At 51.0% G+C, this 24,509-nt stretch overlaps 1 pseudogene; it reads left to right on the top strand.

Moving 5' to 3' along the window:
• The first annotated feature begins 22,317 nt into the window (after positions 1 to 22,317).
• LOC120364640 (rRNA N(6)-adenosine-methyltransferase METTL5 pseudogene) lies at positions 22,318 to 22,834 on the top strand (annotated as a pseudogene).
• Positions 22,835 to 24,509: the final 1,675 nt, after the last annotated feature.

The raw sequence follows: 24,509 nt of genomic DNA, 5'->3' as shown, positions 1-24,509 counted from the left end.
ACAGTTCTGAGAAATCACCGCACTGGTCACCCAAGATGATGGCAGACAGCCCTGACGGTGGGCCTCCAGGACACTTCCAGTGAGTGCAGAGCTCCGGGGCCAGAGCCCCAGGAACAATGCAACACATCCCTGGTGGCTGCCACACCCCAGAGAGGCAGCCAGACAGAAACGGCCTGTGGGGAAACAAACGGGGCACACCCCACTCGAGCTGGTGGTGTGCTGGGGCAAATATGTTCTTCATAAACAGGAGAATGGGCCTGCCTGAGAAGGTGCCGCTGGTGGCAAGTGACAGAGCTGGACATTCGCCCCAGGCTCCAAGGCCCCAGCTTGGTGTCGGTTTTGGTTTTTGTTTTTTGAGACAGGGTTTTACTCTGTCACCTGGGCTGCAGCACAGTGGCATGATCGTGACTCACTGTAGCCTTTATCTCCCAGGACTAAGCAATCCTCCTGCCTCAGCCACCTAATGAACAGCTGGAACTACAGGTGCTCACCACCATACCCAGCTAATTTTTTAACTTTTTGTAGAGACAGGGTTCTCCCTGTAATGCCCAGGCTGGTCTCAAACATCTAGAGAGCACAGGTGAGGACCCCAGAGCTGCTGTGCTCCAGAGACCCTCCAACCCCAGCTGTGCAGCCCCACTTTTGCCAGGGTGATTCTGGAAGTCTCTATCTCCTCCAAATTCCTGTGGGTCTATTCAGGAGGCAGAGGCTGGAGGATTGCTTGAGCCTAGGAGTCCAGCCTGGGCAACATAGCGAGACTGATCCATCTCTTTAAAAGAACAAAAGTCCAGGTATGGCGACTCACGCCTGTAATCCTAATATTTTGGGAGGCTGAGGCAGGCCAATCACATGAGGCCACGAATTCAAAACCAGTCTGGCCCAACATGGTGAAGTACAAAAATTACAAAATAATTAGTTCGGCGTGGTGGCAGTCACCTGTAATCCCAGCTACTCAGGAGGCTGAGGCAGTAGAATAGCTTGAACTCAGGAGGTGAAATTTGCAGTGAGCTGAGATGGTGCCACTGCACTCCAGCCTGAGCGACAGAGCAAGACTCTGTCTCGAAAAAGAAAAAAAAAAAAAAAAAAAAAAAGGCTAGGAGCAGTGTCTCACACCTGTAATCTCAGTACTTTAGGAGGCCGAGGCTGATGGATCACTTTAGGTCAGGAGTTCGAGACCAGCCTGGCCAACATGATGAAAAACTGCCTACTAAAAATACAAAAATTAGCCAGGTGTGGTGGCACACGCCTGAAATTCCAGCTACTGGGGAGGCTGAGGCAGGAGAATCACTTGAACCTGGGAGGCAGAAGCTGCAGTGAGCCGAGATCACGCCATTGCACTCCAGCCTGGGCAACAAAGCGAGGCTCTGTCCCCTCCACACACACACGAAGAAAGAATCCCTCTGGGCTACAAATAGAAATCATTGCTTTCTACCCACTTGCCATGCAGTTTTGTGGGGCCAGAAGTTTGTTTAAAGATTGTGGCCCAGATAAGTGGGGTGACCCACCCCCATTGTCAAATATGCTTAGGGAGCTTGAAAAGTGGGAGAGGAGGCCGGGCGCGGTGGCTCAAGCTTGTAATCCCAGCACTTTGGGAGGCCGAGGCGGGTGGATCACAAGGTCAAGAGATCGAGACCATCCTGGTCAACATGGTGAAACCCCGTCTCTACTAAAAATACAAAAAATTAGCTGGGCATGGTGGCGCGTGCCTGGAATCCCAGCTACTCAGGAGGCTGAGGCAGGAGAATTGCCTGAACCCAGGAGGCGGAGGTTGCGGTGAGCCGAGATCGTGCCATTGCACTCCAGCCTGGGTAACAAGAGCAAAACTCCGTCTCAAAAAAAAAAAAAAAAAAAAGAAAAGTGGGAGAGGAGCCCAAAGCTCCATCCCCTGGGAAGCCACAGGTGTTTGCCAGGCCCTCAAGCCCTGCATGGGGGCGGGCCTCTTGTTATCTGCAAGGGTGAGTCAAACACGAGTGTGCCCACAGGCAGCAAAAGAATTCCAAGGTTTCCTCCAGCCAGGCAGACTGCTGGACTTGATGATTTGTGTTTTTTCGTTTAGTTTTGCTTTCCTTTTTTGAGACAAGATACCGCTTTGTTGCCCAAGATTGGAGTGCAATGGCAAAATCTTGGCTCACCGCAGTCTCAGCCTCCTGGGTTCAGGCGATCCTCCCACCTCAGTCCCCTGAATAGCTGGGACCACAGGCACAGACCACCACACCCAGCTAATTTTCTGTATTTTTAGTAGAGATGGGGGTCTCACTATGTTCCCCAGGCTGGTCTTGATCTCCTGACCTCAAGTGATCCACATACCTCAGCTTCTCAAAGTGCTGGGATTACAGGTGTGAGCCAGCATACCCAGCCCGGACTTGGAGATTTTAATAGTGACTTGACACAAATGTCATCCAGGGGCAAAGGAGTAACTGTATTTGATCAGAAGGTTTCTTGTGTTATCCTCTAAATTATCACCGTGGTTCCCCTCAGGACAAGTGTTTTCTCTCATGGGGCAGATGCTGGAAGCTATAATTACACGAATGGGAAGCAGCGTTCTATTTATGGAAAGGCGATTTGCATCGCAGAAGCACGTCCGCAAAGCAAGCTACACTCTTCCCACTCTCCACGTGTGTGGTTACCCCCTGAGCATCGGGCCGGGGTTGGGTAATTTTGATTTCTTCACACCAGCCTCACCGGGGATGGCAAGTGGGCACTGATTAGGAGTGACTAGGAGCTGCAGACAGGAGTCTCAGACTTAGGTGTTCTCCAGAGTGACTCTTCTCTTTTTTCCTTTCTTTTTTTGAGATGGAGTCTCACTCTGTCGCCCAGGCTGGAGTGCAATGGCGCCATCTCTGCTCACCGCAACCTCCGCCTCCCGGGTTCAAGCGATTCTAGTGCCTCAGCATCCTGAGTAGCTGGAATTACAGCGCCTGCCATTACACTGAGTTAATTTTTTTATTTTTAGTGGAGACAGTGTTTCACCTTGTTGGCCAGACTGATCTTGACCTCCTGATCTCAAGTGATCTACCCAACTCAGCCTCTCAAAGTGCTGAGATTACAGGTGTGAGCCACCATGCCCACCCCAGAGTGACCCTTCCATACACAAAACTCTAATTTCCTCCTCTTGCCAGTCAAACCACATTTTTCTTCTGGGGTAAGCAGCAAGCTGCAGCGGCTGAGCTACATGTGGTGGCACATCCTGTAATCCAAGTGGACCGGAGCTGGCCCAGGCATCCTGCTCAGCCTGGGGCAAGGCTGGGGGGGCACCTGCTCAGCCTGGGGCAAGGGTGGGGGCACCTGTTCAGCCTCATTTGTTCCCCGACCTCGGGTCTAACTTGTAAAACAGGGAATAAAAGCACTCTGGGTTTGTTGAAGATTCAGCAGGAGAGTGCCCGTGGTGCCCTTCACGTGGGCCTGGCACCCAAGTCAGCTGGTACCTGTGTTCTGCCTCAACAGTCTGTGAGTGCACCCTGGACACCTAGTGTGCCCTGCTCTGCCTCTCCTCAGCTGACACCTGCTCAAACATCTTGATCACGCCGGGAGCGGTGGCACGTGCCTGCAGTCCCAGCTACTTGGGAGGCTGAGGTGGGAGGATCACTTGAGCCCAGGAGTTCTGGGCTGTAGTGCGCTATGCCGATCGGGTGTCTGCACTAAGTTCAGCATCAATATGGGGACCTCCCAGGAGTGGGGGACCACCAGGTTGCTTAAGGAGGGGTGAACCGGCCCAGGTCTGAAACGGAGCAGGTCAAAACTCCCGTGCTGATCAGTAGCAGGATCATGCCTGTAAATAGACATTGCACTCCAGCCCGGGCAACATAGCGAGACCCCGTCTCTAAAAAAAAACATCTTGATCACAACCTTCTCCAGCCCAGCTTCAAAACGCAGACAATCCCGGATCCCGGTTCTGTTTCCCCCTGGTTGATGCCTCTCTGTCAGCTGTGCCACCTCTGCTTACCTGAAGTCTCTGCTCCACCCCCGGGCCTCTCCTGCTTCTAAGGGAGTCTCTCTGGATTTGTCTGCTCACTTGACAGCCTTCCCTATTTGAGTGCCAAATAGGGGCCGGGCACTCAAAAGGCACAGGAGACACGGGTGATTTAAACCCACTCCTTTCCCTCCAGGGAAACACACACAAATATCAGGAAAATGTGCTACGTGCCAGGATGTGTGTTTGGGAGAAGCATGGCAGGAGGACCAGGGAGAGTCCCTGTTTCTGCTGGGGAACCAAGCAAGGCAGGCTTCATGGAGGAGGTAAAATTAAGAAGGGTCCTGAGAGATGAATAAGAGTTCATAAGCCCAAAGGCCAGAGGCAGTGGACATCTGCAAAGTCCTGGAGACGTGGAAGGACAGGGTGTCTCATGGAAAGGATGGTGAGAAGTTCAGCGTGGCCAATCCAGAAAGTTTAGAAGGGGATGATCGGCGGGGCCCAGCCTGTGCCCTGAGGAGCCCGGGTGGAGTGCATTGGCCTTAGGAGACAGGGGGGCATCCGCCTCTAGTTGAGAACCCTGACTGGGCACCCTAGGGGCAGACGCTGTCTTCAGCACTTCCTGATTTTGCAGCTTTTCCCATCTGAGCCTTAGTTTCTGCTCCGTAAAACGGAGATGGTAACAGTATCCAACTCACTGAGGATGAAATAGAACAGCGAAAGACACATGGGCTCTACGTCTGGCACGAGGTAAGTGTTCAGTAACTGTTAGAGGCCTCTGTTATTTCCTGGAATCTAATTGCAAAGCCTGTTTGTTTTGTTTGAGATGGAGTCTCGTTCTGTCACCAGGCTGGAGTGCCGTGGCGCAATCTCGGCTCACTGTAACCTCTGCCTCAAGTGATCCTCCTGCCTCAGCCTCCCGAGTAGGTGGGACTACAGGTGCCCACCATCAAGCCCAGCTAATTTTTTGTATTTTTAATAGAGACAGGGTTTCACCATGTTGGCCAGGATGATCTCGATTTCTTGACCTTGTGATCCACCCACCTCAGCCTCTCAAAGTGCTGGGATTACAGGTGTGAGCCACTGTGCCTGGCCAAGCCTGTACTTTTTTTTTTTTTTTAGATGGAGTCCCACTCTGTCACCCAGGCTGGAGTGCAGTGGCTCAATCTTGGGTCACTGCAACCACTGCCACCCTGGTTCAAGCAATTCTCCTGTCTCAGCCTCCCGAGTAGCTGGGATTAGAGGCTTCCGCCACCGTGCCCAGCTAATTTTTGTATTTTTAGTAGAGATGGGGTTTCACCATTTTAGACAGGCTGGTCTTGAACTCCTGACCTTGTGACCCACCCACCTCGGCCTCCCAAAGTGCTGGGATTACAGGCTTGAGCCACCACGTCCGGCCAAGCCTGTACTTTTCTACTGGCTTTAACTAATCAGCCCCAGCCCCAGCCCAGCCCTCTATCTTCCTCCTGGCCCCCAGCCCTAGCTGTGGCCCAGCCATTCCCAGGCTGGCTGTTTCCCAGAACAGAGAGATCCAGGCCTCTCACTGTACAGAGAGGCAGGGCCAGTGACACCTGGGGTCACACAGTGAGCAGGAGCAGGGGTAGCCAGGGCTTGAACCCAGGCAGTAGCTGCCCTTCCCTGACTGTCGGCTGTGGTAGGCAGTGCCCGGAAGGGCTGCTCTGGCCTCTGAGTCAGCAGCAGCCCAGCCAGCAAGGAGGTGGCCGCTGTTGACACATGATAACATGTGTTTGTTTAGCTGGAGTCACTCACCAAAGGGGTGTTCAATTCTCTGTAGCCGGGAGCTGAGTTTGAGGCCAGAGTCTTTCCACCCTTCCGCTCTGACACCCACAAAGGCTGCTCTGGCCTTAGAGAACACCTGGCCGGAAACTCACAACTGTGAGTCTCCTGGATGTTTGGGAACACAGAACTCCAGCAGGGCTCCACGTCGATGCTCTTGGGAGGAGCAGCCTGAGGCTCCAAGTGGGGCAGCAGTCCCCAGCATCCGCAGCGTCCCCAGCCTACCAGCTCTACCACATGAGCTGCTGCAGGCTGGGGACCTCCCGGTGGCCCTCAGGAGTGGGGGCGCTGCTGGTCGGTGGTCTTGGCGTTCCCCTGGGTCATGAAGGTCTTGGCATTTGCTTCTCCCTCCGCCTGGGACTCCCTCTCTGCCCCACCTGCTCCGGTCTCTTTGTAGATGTCACCGCCCAAATCTTCCCTCATCCCTCACTGCCATCCCCGGGCTTCCCTCTGCTTAGCCCTGAGCCACATGGGGTCCTCGGGTCCTGGCCAATGTCAGGCTGACGGGGAAGGGGCTTCTTCTCTGGGAAAGCAGCCCCCAGAGACTCCAGTGTCTCATTCCCATAATGTGGCAGGATTCAGGTCATCCTGAAGTCAAAGCCTTGGGCTGCCAGCTGCTGTCAAAACCCCTGGGCCAGCCCAGACCCCTCTGCCCACAGAAGCATGGAGCCCAGGAGGCCATGTTGGGCAAATAGCCTGTGCCCAGATAGTGCCCCAGGACCAACTCCAACTCATCACACCCGCGGGTCCTGGCAGAGAAGGAGCCGGAAGCTGGGGCAGAGCTAGCTCTCAGTTGGGCAAATGATGTGGCCTGAGGTCTGAGCAGCCTCTGGCTTCACTCTGCTGCCACCATAACCTGTGTGCCAGGAGAGCTCAGGGGACTGGCACGGAACGAACTGTCCTCCGGCTGGCCCTCCGCCTACCTCTGGGCACAGAACCCACCCTGGGTTCCCACGCAGCCCTGAGGGCTGGGCCCTGAGAGCACAGAGCTTAAAAACCCCAGCCTCTCGAGACGGGCAGCTCACCTGAGGTCAGGGGTTCAATTCCAGCCTGCCAAACCTGGCGAAACCCTATCTCTACTAAAAATACAAAAAATAGCCGGGCGCGGTGGCTCAAGCCTGTAATCCCAGCACTTTGGGAGGCGGAGGCGGGTGGATCACGAGGTCGAGAGATCGAGACCATCCTGGTCAACATGGTGAAACCCCGTCTCTACTAAAAATACAAAAAAAAAAAAAAAAAAAAAAAAAATTAGCTGGGCATGGTGGCGCATGCCTGTAATCCCAGCTACTCAGGAGGCTGAGGCAGGAGAATTGCCTGAACCCAGGAGGCGGAGGTTGCGGTGAGCCGAGATCGCCCCATTGCACTCCAGCCTGGGTAACAAGAGCGAAACTCCGTCTCAAAAAAAAAAAAAAAAATACAAAAAATACAAAAAATAGCCAGGCACAGTGGCTCACGCCTGTAATCCCAGCACTTTGGAAGGTTGAGACAGGTGGATCATCTGAGGCAGGGAATTCGAGATCAGCCTGAGCAACATGGAGAAACCCTGACTCTACTAAAACTATGAAAGTAGCCAGGTGTGATGCATGCCTGTAATCCCAGCTACTCAGAAGGCTGAGGCAGGAGAATTGCTCCCTTGAACCTGGGAGGTAGAGGTTGTGGTGAGCCGAGATCGTGCCGTTGCACTCCAGCCTGGACAAGAGCAAAACTCCGTCTCAAAAAAAAAAAAAAATTACAAAAAATTAGCTGGGCATGGTTGCAGGTACCTATAATCCCAGCTACTTGGGAGGCTGAGGCAGGAGAATCACTTGAACCCGGGAGGCGGAGGTTGTGGTGAGCGGAGATTATGCCATTGCATTCCAGCCTGGGTGACAGAGCAAGATTCCATGTAAAAGAAAAAAAAAATCAGCTTCATCCGGCTTCAAGGAGCAAGCCTCCTCCTATTGTCTCTGTACAGCCAAGAAATACAGAGAGGGAAACTGAGGCCCAGTGACGGGCCAAGCATGTGTTCCAGTCAGAGGCAGAGTTGGCACGAGCCCCTGTCTCTCCTCCAGGAGAGAAGAAGGGAAAGTGTGCTCTGGTCGGTGGGTAGCGCTGCAGGCTCAAAAGAAGGAATGAGAGAGAGACGTGCAGGGTGCCCAGTGACGGACCTAATGGGGAGATGGGCCTGGCACGGCCACAGTCTGAAACTGCCCTTTCCACCCCCAGTGCCCCATGCCCAGTGGGGCAGCCAGGTTAGCATATAACCCCTTGCCTGGCAGACACGCAGAACAGGGCAGTCCTGGAGACGAGCCAGGTGTGTCCCATACCCCCACACCAGGCAGCATTCTGGGCATTGGGTCACAGACCTGAGGTTCCAGCCATCGGTCAGGTAAACAGACTGCAGCAAGGGAGACAGAGTGTCACTAACCACGTGGCTTCCGAGGGTTGTGGTGTCAGCCAAGTTCAGAGGGGCCCTGTTGAGAGGGGCTGACCTTGGGCTCTGGCCTCCAGAATCTGCAAAGGACTGGCCCTCTTTCCCTCCTCCAGCTTCAGCCACCACAGACCAAGGCACTAGACGGCCACATTACCCTGGGTGGACTGATGATGTTTTTAAAAGAAGATAAAGAGGAGGTTTTGGTGGTATCGCGGAATTCAGAGCCTGGGATCGTGCAGACCTAGGTTTGAGCATAGCGTCAGCCACTCACTGGCTGCTGAGACGTTTGTCTTTCTGAGCCTCCGTTTCTTCATCTGTGCAATGAGGGCTCGTGAAGCTTGGCAAAGCTGAAGTGGGGAGATTCGTCGCGCATGCCCAGCATGGTGCCTGGCCTTGAGCCAGCTCTCCGTGAGGCCCTGATCTTGGCTGTTAGGGAGGTTCCTGAGACAGAGGCTGGGCAGGCTGTTCAGAGAATGGGAGGACACATTAGTCCCCATTCTCCAAGAGAACATTCCGTCCTCCACTCTTTCTTAGACTGAGCTCCAGCACGCACCTGCCGCCTCCCCAGAGTCCATCCAGTCCCTGCTGCCAAGGCGAGGAAGAAAGGATGGCTGCCGTCGGCAGGGCTGGGGACACTGGGGCCTGTGTCCCCCTGTCACGGTCATTCACTGCTTCTGATTCCTGGAGTCCATTGCCCCCTCTTTGGAAAGTCCACTTCCCCATTCCCAGTTCATGTGGCTCAGGGTGGCCTCTGCTGACCGCAGCCTACCCCAGCTGGCCTAGGAGAGGGCGCACACTCTGAGCACTGTCACTGGTCAAGGATGAACATGTCACCAAGCCTGGCCAATGAGATGCAGCCTGGGGACTTCAGCTGGAACCCTGAGGCAAGGTGACCTCTCTCTCCACTTAGGTGGCCTCATGGGCAGGATGTGATCCTGACGCTGCAGGCTGCTATCTTGTGGCCACAGGGGAGAGGCGGCCAGGGAGGAAGCTGGTCCGCCAGACTGGCGTCTGCAAGCCCCAGTGCCTTGATCTGTAGCCCAGATGAAACCTCCAGGCCTCTGCCCCTGTGCAGCCTGAGTCCAACCTGGGCGAGGGGACTCGGAGGCTTGAGCTCAGGCCCCAGGCCCGCCCCAGCACTGGTCTGCTGCATGACCTGGGGCCAAGCACTGCCCTGTTCTGAGCTTCCGTCAACAGTTGGCCCTGTCCCTGCCCTGTGGAGTGCATAGGGCTGACAAGGTCCAGGCAAGGTGGACAGCTGAGGGCCACAGCAACCCCTACCTGACTCGGCAGCGGCCCCAGGAGAGGGAGGGGAGGCAGGGTGGCCCCTGACTGGCGTTCCAGCCTCCCACAGGGCACTGACCCACAGCCAGAGAGAAACAGACGGGCGGAAGCTTCACACTCCTGGGTTTGAATTCGTACCCCACCACCTCCCGGCTGTGTGATTTGGGGCTAATGATATTTGAGCCTTGCTTTCTTCATCTGCTACCTGGGAATGGAAAGAGTGCCTCGTCAGCCATGACCACAGGCACTGGGCTTGTGTTGTCCCTGATGTCAGCCTGGTTTCTCTCCACATCCCCGTGAGAGATGCCTCCACTGCCTGTTCCAAATGAAGAAACAGGAAAAGGAGACTCAGGCACATGAAGTGACCAAAAAACCACAAACCCCCAGAACTGGCAGAGCCAGGCTTGCAGCCCCAGCTTTTCTGTTCTAAAGCTAGTCGTGCCTCGGCCTCCTGGGGCCTGGCACCGGTGGGTGCTTGGCACAGGGGCCTGGCACCGGTTAGTGCTTGGCAAATGCTGGCTGCTCCGCTGGTAGGACATTTCTGGTTAGGAGCCCCTGGCTGCTTGTCTAGCTGCCCCATACTTGGTGCCCCTTCTGTGATGTGGAATTCCCCACTGAGGGGGTCCTGTTGAGCGTGGAGACCAGAGCCTTGTCCCTCCATGCCCAGCCTCTAGAGCTCAGGCCTGGAGGCCCAACTTCTTTCCCTTAACGACTCTGTCTCATCAAGGCTCAGTTGGGAAAATGGCATTTCAAGCAGGAAAGGTGTTGGAAATCAATGTTGAGTGCCACAAAGAAAAATCAGCACAGAGACAAAGGATCTTTAAGCAATACAGTTTTTACTTCCTGGACGGCAGAAAGAGTACTTTCGCTAGCTATCTTGCCACAAGAGTACAATGAACAAAGGCAAACACACAAATTCATCCCTCACGCATTTGGGGGTCATCCTTACTGCTGTGTCTGGTCTCTATTGGCTGGAGCCAGACCTCACAATCTAAACTAAAACCTGATTGGCTAATAACTTAAAACTTTTCTAAACAGGTAAAAGCAATAGAGAGCTGGGACATGCCTGTGAGCACGTCCAGCACAGGTATCTTGGTTAAAATACAGGACATAGAATGTACTACGTACCTGTAAGCATGGCATGTCTAACAGCTACATAGAATAGGGCTTCACAAAGTTATTAGCACACTTATTCTTTTTTTTTTTTTTTTTTTTTGAGACAGAGTTTCGCTCTTGTTACCCAGGCTGGGAGTGCAATGGTGCGATCTCGGCTCACCTCAACCTCCGCCTCCTGAGTTCAGGCAATTCTCCTACCTCAGCCTCCTGAGTAGCTGGGATTACAGGCACGAGCCACCATGCCCAGCTAATTTTTTTTTTTTTTTTTTTTTTTGAGACGGAGTTTCGCTCTTGTTACCCAGGCTGGAGTGCAATGGCACGATCTCGGCTCACTGCAACCTCCGCCTCCTGGGCTCAGGCAATTCTCCTGCCTCAGCCTCCTGAGTAGCTGGGATTACAGGCACGCGCCACCATACCCAGCTAATTTTTTGTATTTTTAGTAGAGACGGGGTTTCACCATGTTGACCAGGATGGTCTCGATCTCTCGACCTCGTGATCCACCCGCCTCAGCCTCCCGAAGTGCTGGGATTACAGGCTTGAGCCACCGCGCCCGGCTGCCCAGCTAATTTTTTAGATTTTAGTGGAGACGGGGTTTCACCGTGTTGCCCAGGATGGTCTCGCTCTCTCAACCTCGTGATCCACCCACCTCGGCCTCCCAAAGTGCTGGGATTACAGGCTTGAGCCACCGCGCCCGGCCAGCACACGTATTCTTTAAAAAGAAAGGAAACTTTAAAAAGGAACGATGATAGACTGGATAGGGAAAATGTGGTACATATACACCATGGAATATTATGCAGCCATCAAAAACGATGAGTTCACGTCCTTTATAGGGACATGGATGAACCTGGAAACCATCATTCTCAGCAAACTGACACAAGAGCAGAAAATCAAACACCGTATATTCTCGCTCATAGGCGGGTGTTGAACAATGAGAGCACATGGACACAGGGAGGGGAGCACTACACACTGGGGTCCGTTGGGGGAAATGGGGGAGGGGCGGGGGGTGGGGAGGTGGGAAGAGATAGCATGGGGAGAAATGACAGATACAGGTGACGGGACGGAAGGCAGCAAAGCACACTGCCATGTGTGTACATATGCAACAATCTTGCATGTTCATCACATGTACCCCAAAACCTAAAATGCAATAAAAAAAAAAAAAAGAAAAAAAAAAAAAAAAAAAAGGAACTTTTCTATTTCCCACAAAAGGACTGACACGGGGAATTTGAGGCTTTTGCACAACCATCCAAAGAGCTGAGGGGCAGCCATGCCTGGTCCAGAAATTAGGACTTGGAGCCAGGTGTGGTGGTGCATGCCTGTGGTCCCGGCTACTCAGGAGGCTGGGGCAGGAGAACTGCTTGAGCCTGGGAGGTCAAGGCTGCAATGAGCCATGATTGTACCACTGCACTCCAGCCTGGGTGACAGAGCGAGACCCTGCCTTAAGAAAAAGAAATCTGCGGCCGGGTGCGGTGGCTCAAGCTTGTAATCCCAGCACCTTGGGAGGCTGAGGTGGGTGGATCACGAGGTCAAGAGATCGAGACCATCCTGGTCAACATGGTGAAACCCCGTCTCTACTAAAAATACAAAAAATTCGCTGGGCATGGTGGTGCGTGCCTGTAATCCCAGCTACTCGGGAGGCTGAGGCAGGAGAATTGCCTGAACCCAGGAGGCGGAGGTTGCGGTGAGCCGAGATCGTGCCATTGCACTCCAGCCTGGGTAACAAGAGCTAAACTCCGTCTCAAAAAAAAAAAAAAAGAAAAAGAAAAAGAAAAAGAAATCTGGGCATGGTGGCTCACACCTGAAATCCCAGCACTTTGTGGGGCTGAGGCGGGTGAATCTTGAGGTCAAGAGATTGAGACCATCCTGGCCAACACAGTAAAACTCTGTCTCTATTAAAAATACAAAAAAAAAATGCCGGGTGCGGTGGCTCAAGCCTGTAATCCCAGCACTTTGGGAGGCCGAGGCGGGTGGATCACGAGGTCAAGAGATCGAGACCATCCTGGTCAACATGGTGAAACCCCGTCTCTACTAAAAATACAAAAATTAGCTGGGCATGGTGGTACACGCCTGTAGTCCCAGCTACTCGGGAGGCTGAGGCAGGAGAATTGCTTGAACCCAGGAGACGGAGGTTGCGGTGAGCCCAGATCACGCCATTGCACTCCAGCCTGGAAAACAAGAGCGAACTCCATCTCAAAAAAAAAAAAAAAAAATTAGCCGGGCGTGGTGGCACGCACCTGTGGTCCCAGCTACTCAGGAGGCTGAGGTGGAAGAATCACTTGAACCCAGGAGGCAGAGGTTGCAGTGAGCCGAGATTGTGCCACTGCACCCCAGCCTGGTGACAGAGCAAGACTCCGTCTCAAAAATAAATAAATAAAATAGAAATAAAAATGCAAAAATTAGCTGGGCGTGGTGGCACGCACCTGTAGTCCCAGCTGAGGAAGGAGCATTGCTTGAACCCATGAAGCAGAGGTTGCAGATCACACCACTGCACTCCAGCTTGGCAACAGAGTGAGACTCTGCCTCAAAAAAAGAAAAAATAAAATACTAGGACTGGAGGAATTGTAGGATTGTGCACCACTGGAGGGGCGGTAAGCCCCAGGAGACCCCCAGAAGTCACGGGCAAAGTGTCACATCTGGCAAAGCCCACCCCTGCCTGCCACTGTGCCTCCCGGCAGACTCGCAGTTGTCATTCAAATGCCCATGACTGACAGGCGCTAACCCAAAAGCCTGCTGCAGGAGCTTTGAGGACACATGGCTCTCAGGCTTCAGCCCCTGCAACCCCCGGCAGCCACAGAGCAGGGAGAATGGTGCTGAGTGTCCAAGGCCCTCAGCGCTAAGAGGACTGCCAAGTGCCCTGCACTGACCTGGCACACAGGGGCCCCCAATTCAGCGCCGCCTCCTGCTCATATGCGTGTGGTCCTGGGCAGGTTGCCAGACTTCTGTGCCTGCCTGCTTGTCTGCAAAATGATGATAATGATAACCCCACCCCACAGGGCTAACATGAGGATTCTTTGTGATAATCCATGTGGAAAGCTTGGCCCAGGGGGCCGGGCACCAAGTGAGTGCTCCACAAACGCTGGCTGCTGCTCGCCCAGGAGGAACTTCTTGGGGTAGGAGCCCCCGGCTGCTTGTCTAGCTGCCCTGCCTCTGGTGCCCCTTCTGCAATGAGGAATTCCCACTGAGAGGGTCTTGTTAAGCATGGGGGCCAGAGGCTCGTCCCTCCATTCCCCAGCCTCCAGAGCTCAGGCCTATAGATCCCTCCACAAAGAACCAGGGCCCACGGGGACCTCCTCCCAGTGGCTATGGCTGCAGCATCCTACAGTGGCAGTGTCCCTGATGTGACACCCACAGTGGCAGCAGTGATTACCGTCTGTTCCTGGGGTAACCAGGCTGTGGGGCGGCTTCCTGCCTCCTTGAGCTTCCCCTTCCTTCCAAACCAGGTTTCCCAACCTTCCCAGGGGTCTGAGAAGAACCTTCCAAGAAATTCTTTTGCTCCTTTTTTTATTGAGATGGAGTCTTGCTCTGTCACCAGGCTGGACTGTGATGGCACGATCGACTCACTGCAACCTCCACCTCCCGGGTTCAAGTGATTCTCCTGACTCAGCCTGGAATTACAGGTGCCCACTACGATGCCCTGCTAATATTTTTATTAGAGACAGGGTTTCACCATCTTGGCCAGGCTGGTCTCAAACTCCTGACCTCTTGATCTGGCTGCCTTGGCCTCCCAAAGTGCCAGGATTACAGGCGTAAGCCACTGCACCCCCGTGCTTGCTTTTTTTTTTTTTTTTTTTTTTTAAGAGGGAGTTTCTTTCTTGTCGCCCAGGCTGGAGTGCAGTGGCACAATGTTGGTTTACCACAACCTCCATCTCCTGGGTTCAGGTGATTCTCCTACTTCAGTCTCCTGAGTAGCTGGGATTACAGGCATGTGCCTGTAATTTTTAATTTTTTTTTTTTTGAGATGGAGTCTCGGTCTGTTGCCAGGCTGGAGGCAGTGGCGCGATTTCAGCTCACTACAACCTCTGCCTCCCAGGTTCAATTGATTCTCCTGCCTCAGCCTCCTGAGTAGCAGGGACTACAAGAGCATGCCACCACACCCGACTAATTTTTGTATTTTTAGTAGAGATGGGATTTCACCATGTTGGCCAGGATGGTCTCAGTCTCTTGACCTCATGATCCGCCCACCTCGGCCTCCTAAAGTGCTGGGATTACAGGTGTGAGCCACTGCACCCAGCCAATTTTGTATGTTTAGTAGAGATGAGTTTTCTCCATGTTGGTCAGGCTGGTCTCAAACTCCCAACCAACCTCAAGTGATTCACCTGCCTTGGCCTCCCAAAGATGGAATCTCGCTCTATTGCCCAGGCTGGAGTGCATGGTGCAATCTAGGCTCTCTGTAACCTTTGCCTCCCGGGTTCAAGTGATTTTCCTGCCTCAGCCTCCCAAATAGGTGGGACTACAGGCATGTGCCACCACACCCAGTTCATTTTTGTAATTTTAGTAGAGGCAGGGTTTCACCATGTTGGCCAGGCTGGTCTCAAACCCTTGACCTCAAGTTATCTGCCCACCTTGGCCTCCCAAATTGCTGGGATTACAGGTGTGAGCCACTGTGCCTGGCCTGAAAGTGGTATATTCAGAGAACATTTGCAATGACTTCAGGGGACGGGTGCAGTAGCCTATGCCTGACGTCCCAGCTACTTGGGAAGCTAAGGTGGAAATATCACTTGAGCCCAGGAGGTTGAGGCTGCAGTGAGCTATGATTGATTGCACCACTTCACTCTAGCCTGGGCGACAGAACAAGACCTCGTGTCTGAAAAATAAAAATTACTAAGGAGTCAGGGCGACACACATGCTAAATGTGTCAGTTGAAGTGTAACTGACGTGTAATAAAGTCCACAAAACCTTCAGGTACAAGTCAATTTTTTCATATGGTGGTAAAACACATAAAACATAAAATTTAAAATCTTAACCATTTTAAGTGTACAGCTCAGTGGTGTTAAATATATTCACAACACAACTCAATTTTTTTTTTTCTGAGATGGAGTTTCACTCTTGTTGCTCAGGCTGGAGTACAGTGACACAATCATAGCTCACTGCAACCTTTACCTCCCAGGTTCAAGTGATTCTCCTGTTTCAGCCTCCTGAGGTATTAGCGCCATATATAGTAGCTGGTATTGGCGCCTGCCATCATTTCCAGCTAATTTTTGTACTTTTAGTATTGTTTCACCACATCGGTGAGGCTGGTCTTGAACTCCTGACCTAAAGTAATCCACCCACGTCAGATTCCAAAAGTGCTGAGATTACAGGCATGAGCCATCATGCCCAGCCCCAAGTATCTTTACTATTATTTCTTTTTATTTTATTTTATTTTTTTAAAGATAGAATCTTGCTCAGGTTGGAGTGCAGTGGTGTGATGTCGGCTCACTGCAACCTCCACCTCCCGTGTTCAAGCGATTCTCCTGCCTCAGACTCCCAAGTAGCTGGGATTACAGGTGCCCACCGCCATGCTCAGCTAATCTTATGTATTTTTTTTTTAGTAGAGACAGGGTTTTACCATGTTGGCCAGGCTAGTCTCAAACTCCTGACCTCAGGTGATCCACTCACCTTGGCCTCCCAAAATGCTGAGATTACAGGCATGAGCCACCACACCCAACTAACTCAATTATTTTTGACAAGCCATATGCCTATGTAACCACCACCCAGCTCAAGATATAGAACATTCCCAGTCTCCAGAAGGCTCCCAGGTGCCTATTCTCAGACAATACTTCCCAAAAGTAAACCATTATCCTGAACATTATCCTCAAACTCTCCTCGATTAGTTTTGCCTCTTCTAGAACTCCAAACAGACAGTGTGAAACCAGCACGCTCTTTGCCTGCCTGCCTTCGCTTCGTGCATGTCTGGAAGATTCCCCTTCATTGTCAAGCTCGTGGGCTTTCTTCGCTGCTCTGTGGTATCCAATTGCATGATGGGAAAGGAAAATAAAATCCCAATTTACTCTGCCAAAAGGAAAAAATTCAGCTGAAAGCTGAGTCATGCAAGAAGCTGGCTTCCCTTTTGTTCCTTAAGCAGAGAGCTACAGATTAAAGGTTAAATATTCACACTCTGCATTCACCTTATCTTGTGTAAAATGCCGATGTATGAGCCCTGGATGAATACATCACTGACTGCTCCCCTACCTGCTGTTTTTCCCTTGCAACATATGGATTCAGTAATGTGACCATCCCTCCAGCCTGCTTTTCCCTTTTAAATACTGAAGCCCTCAAAGTCATCTTTGATGACTGGGGCTCAGACTGGGAGAGTTTTGCTGAGAAAAGAAAACAAGACAGAACAAAGCAAACACAAGTTTATTAGAGCAACAGAGTGCAGGAAGGTAACTGCTCCATAGGGCCGTCAACGCTGCAGATTGCTGGCCAGCTATACTTTTTTTTTTTTTTTTTGAGACGGAGTTTCGCTCTTGTTACCCAGGCTGGAGTGCAATGGCGCGATCTCGGCTCACCGCAACCTCCGCCTCCTGGGTTCAGGCAATTCTTTTTTTTTTTTTTTTTGAGACGGAGTTTCGCTCTTGTTACCCAGGCTGGAGTGCAATGGCACGATCTCGGCTCACTGTGACTTCCGCCTCCTGGGTTCAGGCAATTCTCCTGCCTCAGCCTCCTGAGTAGCTGGGATTACAGGCACGCGCCACCATGCCCAGCTAATTTTTTGTATTTTAAGTAGAGACGGGGTTTCACCATGTTGACCAGGATGGTCTCGATCTCCTGACCTCGTGATCCACCCGCCTCAGCCTCCCAAAGTGCTAGGATTACAGGCTTGAGCCACGGAGCCCGGCCCTGCTGGCCAGCTATGCTTATTTATGGTTATTCCTTCATTATATGCTAAATAAGGGGCAGGCTATTCACAGGTTTTCTGCGAAAGGAGTGCGGAGTTCTCAGAACCAAGGGTTTCTACTTTTTTTTTCTTTTGAGACAGAGTCTCGATCCGTCTCCCAGGCTGGAGTGCAGTGGCGCAATCTCAGCTCACTGCAGCCTCCGCCTCCCAGGTTGAAGCAATTCTCCTGCCTCAGCCTCCTGAGTAGCTGGAACTACAGGTGTGCACCACCACGCCTGGCTGATTTTTGTATTTTTAGTAGAGACGGGGTTTCATCATGTTGGCCAGGCTCGTCTCGACTTCCTGAAGATCTTGTGATCTGCCTGCCTCGGCCTCCCAAAGTGCTGGGATTACAGGCGTGAGCTACTGCGCCCGGGCTCCACCCTTTTTAAAATAAGGCGGCTTCTGGGAGTGGCCATAGCATTTGTAAACGGTCACGGTGCCGTTGGGAGTGTCTTTAGCATGTGAATGCATTACACTTAGTGCACAACCAACACAGAGGGCAACGCCGGGTTGCTCTGGTACCCATCTTGGTTTCAGCCGGCTTCCGCCAATGTCTCTGCTGCAACCTCTTTTGATCAGATCCTGTTTGGTTCAGTGGTCTCTTGAGACTGGTGCTCAAGTCCTGCTGATCTCCTACCTTCTTCCCCCGGCAGAGACTCTTGACTTCTTATTCTTTTTTTTTTTTTTTTTTTTTGAGACGGAGTTTCGCTCTTGTTACCCAGGCTGGAGTGCAATGGCACGATCTCGGCTCACCGCAACCTCCACCTCCTGGGCTCAGGCAATTCTCCTGCCTCAGCCTCCTGAGTGGCTGGGATTACAGGCACGCGCCACCACGCCCAGCTAGTTTTCTGTATTTTTAGTAGAGACGGGGTTTCACCATGTTGACCAGGATGGTCTGAATCTCTCGACCTCGTGATCCACCCGCCTCGGCCTCCCAAAGTGCTGGGATTACAGGCTTGAGCCACCGCGCCCGGCTTCGACTTCTTACTCTTAAGAGGTTTGCAGAGGGGCAGAGGTCCACCTGCTACAACTGCTTCCTGCTGATCTGACAGGCGTAGGCTCTGCCTGGTATTGGAGAAGTAAACATCTCTGGATGCCTGATCTAGGGGGCCCAAAGGCAGGAGGTCTTTACTTGCCAGGTCGGAAGACAGGATGGGTCAGAAACCTTGTGCTAGAATCATCTCCACATGGAACTGGTGTAATCTAAGAGACGCGAACTTTACTAACAGGTTAAATAAGTAAAGGCCAGAGATCAGTAGTAACAAAAGAGCTGTTAAAGGTGCCAGGTAAAAACCAAGTCACTGTTGGTAGAAACCCCTTTATGGAATTCCACATAGTCTGGGTATTGGGGTTGTGGACACCATACAGCCACTTGGCTTGTTCTTTTTTTGAGTCTCACTGTGTCGCCCAGGCTGGAATGCAGTGGCACAATCTCAGCTCACTGCAACCTCCACCTCCCAGGTTCACACAATTCTCCTGCCTCAGCCTCCCAGGTAGCTGGGATTACAGACATCTGCCACTGTCCCTGGCTAATTTTTGTATTTTTAGTAGAGATGGGGTTTCACCATGTTGGGCAGGCTGGTCTCAAACTCCTGACCTCAAGTGATCCTCCCTCCTCGGCATCCTAAAGCACTGAGCATGAGCCACCTCCCTCACCCAGCCTTATTCATATATTTTGTTAGTATCTTCCTCTATTTGACCTGAGATGTTTACATAGGTACAGCAGGTTTTATTAATCACAGCATATACCTGCATTGTTCAGCCAACAGATAATCTACTGTCAATCTATTATCCAGGGCTCACACCTAAATGCTGGGAGGCGTGATCTAAATGCAGGTGGATCACGAGGTCAAGAGATCGAGACCATCCTGGTCAACATAGTGAAACCCCGTCTCTACTAAAAACACAAAAATTAGCTGGGCATGGTGGCGCACACCCATAGTCGCAGCTACTCAGGAGGCTGAGGTAAGAGAATTGCTTGAACCTAGGAGGTGGAGGCTGCAGTGAGCCGAGATCACGCCATTGCACTCCAGCCTGGGTAACAAGAACAAAACTCCATCTTAAAAAAAAAAAAAAAAAGCCGGGCGCGGTGGCTCAAGCCTGTAGTCCCAGCACTTTGGGAGGCCGAGGCGGGTGGATCACGAGGTCAAGAGATCGAGACCATCCTGGTCAACATGGTGAAACCCCGTCTCTACTAAAAAAAATACTAAAAAAAAATTAGCTGGGCATGGTGGCGGGTGCCTGTAATCCCAGCTGCTCAGGAGGCTGAGGCAGGAGAATTGCCTGAACCCAGGAGGCGGAGGTTGCGGTGAGCCGAGATCGCGCCATTGCACTCCAGCCTGGGCAACAAGAGCGAAACTCCGTCTCAAAAAAAAAAAAAAAAAAAAAAAGGGTCGGGTGCGGTGGCTCAGCCTGTAATCCCAGCACTTTGGGAGGCTGAGGCGGGTGGATCACGAGGTCAAGAGATCGAGACCATCCTGGTCAACATGGTGAAACCCCGTCTCTACTAAAAATACAAAAAAATTAGCTGGGCATGGTGGCGCGTGCCTGTAATCCCAGCTACTCAGGAGGCTGAGGCAGGAGAATTGCCTGAACCCAGGAGGCGGAGGTTGCGGTGAGCCGAGATTGCGCCATTGCACTCCAGCCTGTGTAACAAGAGCGAAACTCGGTCTCAAAAAAAAAAAAAATCTATTATTCATAACTATATTTGCTAGGATCAAGAGTCTCAATTTATATAGCATCTCCTATTTTATTTATTTATTTATTTATTTATTTTTGGAGACCAAGTCTCACTCTACTGCCCAGGCTGGAGTGCAGTGGCATGATCTTGGCTCACTGCAACCTCTGCTGCCCAGTTTCAACCAATTGTCCTGTGTCAGCCTCTTGAATAGCTGGGATTACAGGTGCCTACCACTGTGCCTGGCTCATTTCTGTATTTTTAGTAAAGACGGGGTTTCACCATCTTGGTCAGGCGAGTCTTGAATTTCTGACCTGTGATCCACCCACTTTGGCCTCCCAAAGTGCTGGGATTACAGGCATCTCCCATTTTATAAGAAAGCGTGTGGAGTTAAAAGTAAAGTTTTGAAGAGTGGCGTCATGTTAAGGCAAATCCTCCTCAAAGGGCCAACAAGCCAACAGCAGCCCTGGCCCCAGACAATCTAAGGCTGATTGCTCGCTTAGTTATTGGGCAAGTGATGTTGTATAATTGTATATTAGAAGGCTTCGGCTGTCTTTTTTTTTTTTTTTTTTTGAGACGGGGTTTCGCACTTGTTACCCAGGCTGGAGTGCAATGGCGCGATCTCGGCTCACTGCAACCTCCGCCTCCTGGGTTCAGGCAATTCTCCTGCCTCAGCCTCCTGAGTAGCTGGGATTACAGGCACGTGCCACCATGCCCAGCTAATTTTTTGTATTTTTAGTAGAGACGGGGTTTCACCATGTTGACCAGGATGGTGATCCACCTCGTGATCCACCCGCCTCGGCCTCCCAAAGTGCTGTGATTACAGGCTTGAGCCACTGCGCCTGGCCTGGCTTCGGCTGTCTTACTGTATGTTGACCTTTGAGCCGAATGTTATCAATGCATTGGTACCCATAGTCTCAAATGGGGGACGAGCTGTTTATAGGCTGATTGATTTAGCAGGCGTCCAAATAGCCACAGGTAACCACTGGGGCCTCACAGACCCTAATGGAATGGGAGCTCTTAAGAAGGCTGAGTAAGGCCGGGCGCGGTGGCTCAAGCCTGTAATCCCAGCACTTTGGGAGGCCGAGGCGGGTGGATCACGAGGTCAAGGGTTCGAGACCATCCTGGTCAACATGGTGAAACCCCGTCTCTACTAAAAATACAAAAAATTAGCTGGGCATGGTGGCGCGTGCCTGTAATCCCAGCTACTCAGGAGGCTGAGGCAGGAGAATTGCCTGAACCCAGGAGGCGGAGGTTGCGGTGAGCCGAGATCGCACCATTGCACTCCAGCCTGGGTAACAAGAGCGAAACTCCGTCTCAAAAAAAAAAAAAAAAAAAAAAAAAAGAAGGCTGAGTACCCGTGTTCTTCAAGGGGTCCTTTGGTTTAAGCATGAATAGGGTAAGAATTTTGGGAGAAAGTAGTAATTTGAAGCGATGCCAGTATTATGGGAAGCAGTTATGGGACTGAGAAAGACATAGCTGTCTGTAGAGGGACTAAGGCCCTCCAAGGGGGAGAAGGAGAGTTACAATTGGTGGTACCACCAGGCACATTTGTGTGGAATTCCAAGGCGAGGAGCAGTGAGACGTGACTAACCCTCCTCCCCCTACCCACTTCTCGTCATGGCCTGAACCCGTTTTTCAGGTTTTGTTTTTTGTTTTTTCTGATCCAGCTATGCCGGAGGCAGTATCACGGCCAAGCTTTTATTCTGTCCCATATCAATGCCAGGGCTGTGTGCTACCTGCCCCGGCTACATCATGTCCCACAGCCAATTAAATATGCTAGGCTGGATGGGAGTGGAGGTGGGCAGGCACTCATTCATCTTAAAACCCCTTATAAGCAACAGAAGAGCCAAAAACCAGGGCAGGCGCGGTGGCCCACGCCTGTAATCCCAGCACTTTGGGAGGCCAAGGCAGGTGGATCACGAGGTCAACAGGTTCAGACCATCCTGGCTAACATGGTGAAACCCCGTCTCTACTAAAAATACAAGAAATTAGTCGAGCATGGTGGCGCATGCCTGTAGTCCTAGCTACTTGGGAGACTGAGGCAGAAGAATCACTCGAATCCGGGAGGTGAGGTTGCAGTGAGCTAAGACTGAGCCACTGCACTCAAGCCTGGGTGACAGAGCAAGACTCTGTCTCAAAAAAAAAAAAAAAAAAAAAAGGCAGGTCGCCTCCAGAGGTCCCTGGCGGGAGGTATTCTGGGGCTTCAGCCGGGCGCTGTCGCAGTCTCCCGGGACCGCGTGGGTTACCCGGGAGAATGTATGCTGTATACAATCCATAACACTTACGATGACATTGAAAATAAAGTCGTTGCCGATCTAGGATGTGGTTGTGGAGTACTTAGCATCGGAAGTGCAATGTTAGGAGCAGGGTTGTGTGTTGGATTTGACATAGATGAAGATGCACTGGAAATATTTAACAGGAATGTGGAAGAGTTTGAGTTAACAAATATTGACATGATTCAATGTGATGTGTGCTTATTATCTAATAGAATGTCTAAGTCTTTTGATACAGTAATTATGAATCCTCCCTTTGGGACCAAAAATAATAAAGGGACAGATATGACTTTTCTAAAGACTGCTCTGGAAATGGCAAGAACAGCAGTATATTCTTTACACAAATCCTCAACTAGAGAAAGCTTCGATATGACCTGCCGGCATCATACAAGTTTCACAAAAAGAAATCAGTGGACATTGAAGTGGACCTAATTCGGTTTTCCTTTTAAAAGCCCCCACAAACAAAAGTAGTTTAAAACCTATTTAAAATGAATAAAAAATTGGTTTAAAAAAAAAAAAAAAGCCAAAAGCCGAAAGGCAAGGTGACCGACTGACGTATCTATAAATTCTATGCATTTGATTGAATGTAATTTTGGCTTGCAGCAATGAGCTATACAAAACACAAGCATTTTGTTTAGCTGTTGAGGCATCTGTGTGTCTGTTGATTTGGAGGGCCTGAACTAATTTTATTTTTTCAGTGCTGGCCCTTATGATCTCATGCAATAGCTCCTGGGCCTGGAGAGATTAAATAGTTTCATATTCTGGAGATAAGACAAACATGAAGAATTAACAATGTTTCAAGCAAAAAGGCCAAGAGGAGAAGGAGGAGGGAAAAAAGGTCATAAGCTCTGCCTAGTTTTGAGAATGACAGCAAAGGAAGCCCAAGGGTAGCTTCCCATTCAAATTACTTAGTAGCGAGGCATAGAACTAATTACATTAAATGGATACAAGTCAGTCCCTGTGTCTCATGACAGCAGTTCACAGCGGGTACGGTGGCTCATGCCTGTAATCCCAGCACTTTGGGAGGCTGAGGCAGGCAGATCATTAGGTCAGGAGTCTGAGACCAGCCTGGCCAACGGGGTGAAACTTTGTCTCTACTAAAAGTACAAAAAATTAGCTGGGTGTGGTGGCGGGAGCCTGTACTATCAGCTCAGGAAGTAGATGCAGGAGAAAAAAAAAAGACTGGGTGCAGTGGCTCAAGCCTATAATCCTAGCACTCTGGGGGGCTGAGGTGGGCAGATCACGAGGTCAAGAGATTGAGACTATCCTGGCCAACAGAAACCCCATCTCTACTAAAAAATACAAAAATTAGCTGGGCGTGACGGTGTGCACCTGCAGTCCCAGCTACTCAGGAGGCTGAGGCAGGAGAATTGCTTGACCTTGTAAGCTGGAGGTTGCAGTGAGCTGAGATCATGCCACTGCATTCCAGCCTGAGTGACAGAGCAGGAATCTGTCTCAAAAAAAAAAAAAAAAAAAAAAAAACCATAAAACTAACTAATAAAGACAGCACAGGAGATATCTTGACTAAACGTGAAATCTTGTTTCTTAAGACAGTTACAAAAAAGGCAAAAAAAAAAAAAAAATCCTTCTGAAATGTGACTGTTTCTCCTTATGTGAAGGAGAAAAAAGTATTTGAATTTAACTGGACACAGGAAGAGTATCTTCAAGGTTTGGAGTATGGCAGGGGAATACATGGCTTGTGGTAATTGCATGAAGAGTTTCCTGATTACGTTGAAAATTTCAATATATCAAGAAAAAGTCAAGAGTCTAAAATCAATGTATACTGAAGGAAAACACTGCTTTTATAGCACTCGATAAGATATTTCAGCATCAGGCCATAACAGCAGTGAGAACCAGGGGAGAAAAAGTTGCTAGAGCTGATGAAAAAGCTAAGAGAGTTATCATCTCAGGCCTTCTTAAGGGGAGAAAAAGCTGAAAGTGGCAAGACACAACGACATTTGAACTTCTGAGATATGGATCTGAGAAGTTTTCAAAGAAACAAGTTATAGAACTAAAAAGCAAAATTTCTTGTAATTTCATTAAGAGCAAGTCAATCAATACCTTAAGCAAGCCTTCTTTTAACATACGGGACCAGGCCGGGCGCGGTGCCTCACGCCTGTAATCCCAGCACTTTGGGAGGCTGAGGCAGGTGGATCACGAGGTCAAGAGATCGAGAC

Source organism: Saimiri boliviensis, chromosome 6 (assembly GCF_048565385.1).
Source record: "Saimiri boliviensis isolate mSaiBol1 chromosome 6, mSaiBol1.pri, whole genome shotgun sequence".
NCBI classification, from domain to species: Eukaryota; Metazoa; Chordata; class Mammalia; order Primates; family Cebidae; genus Saimiri; species Saimiri boliviensis.
Note: the sequence above shows the minus strand (reverse complement) of the source record. Positions and strands in the feature narration are given on the sequence as shown.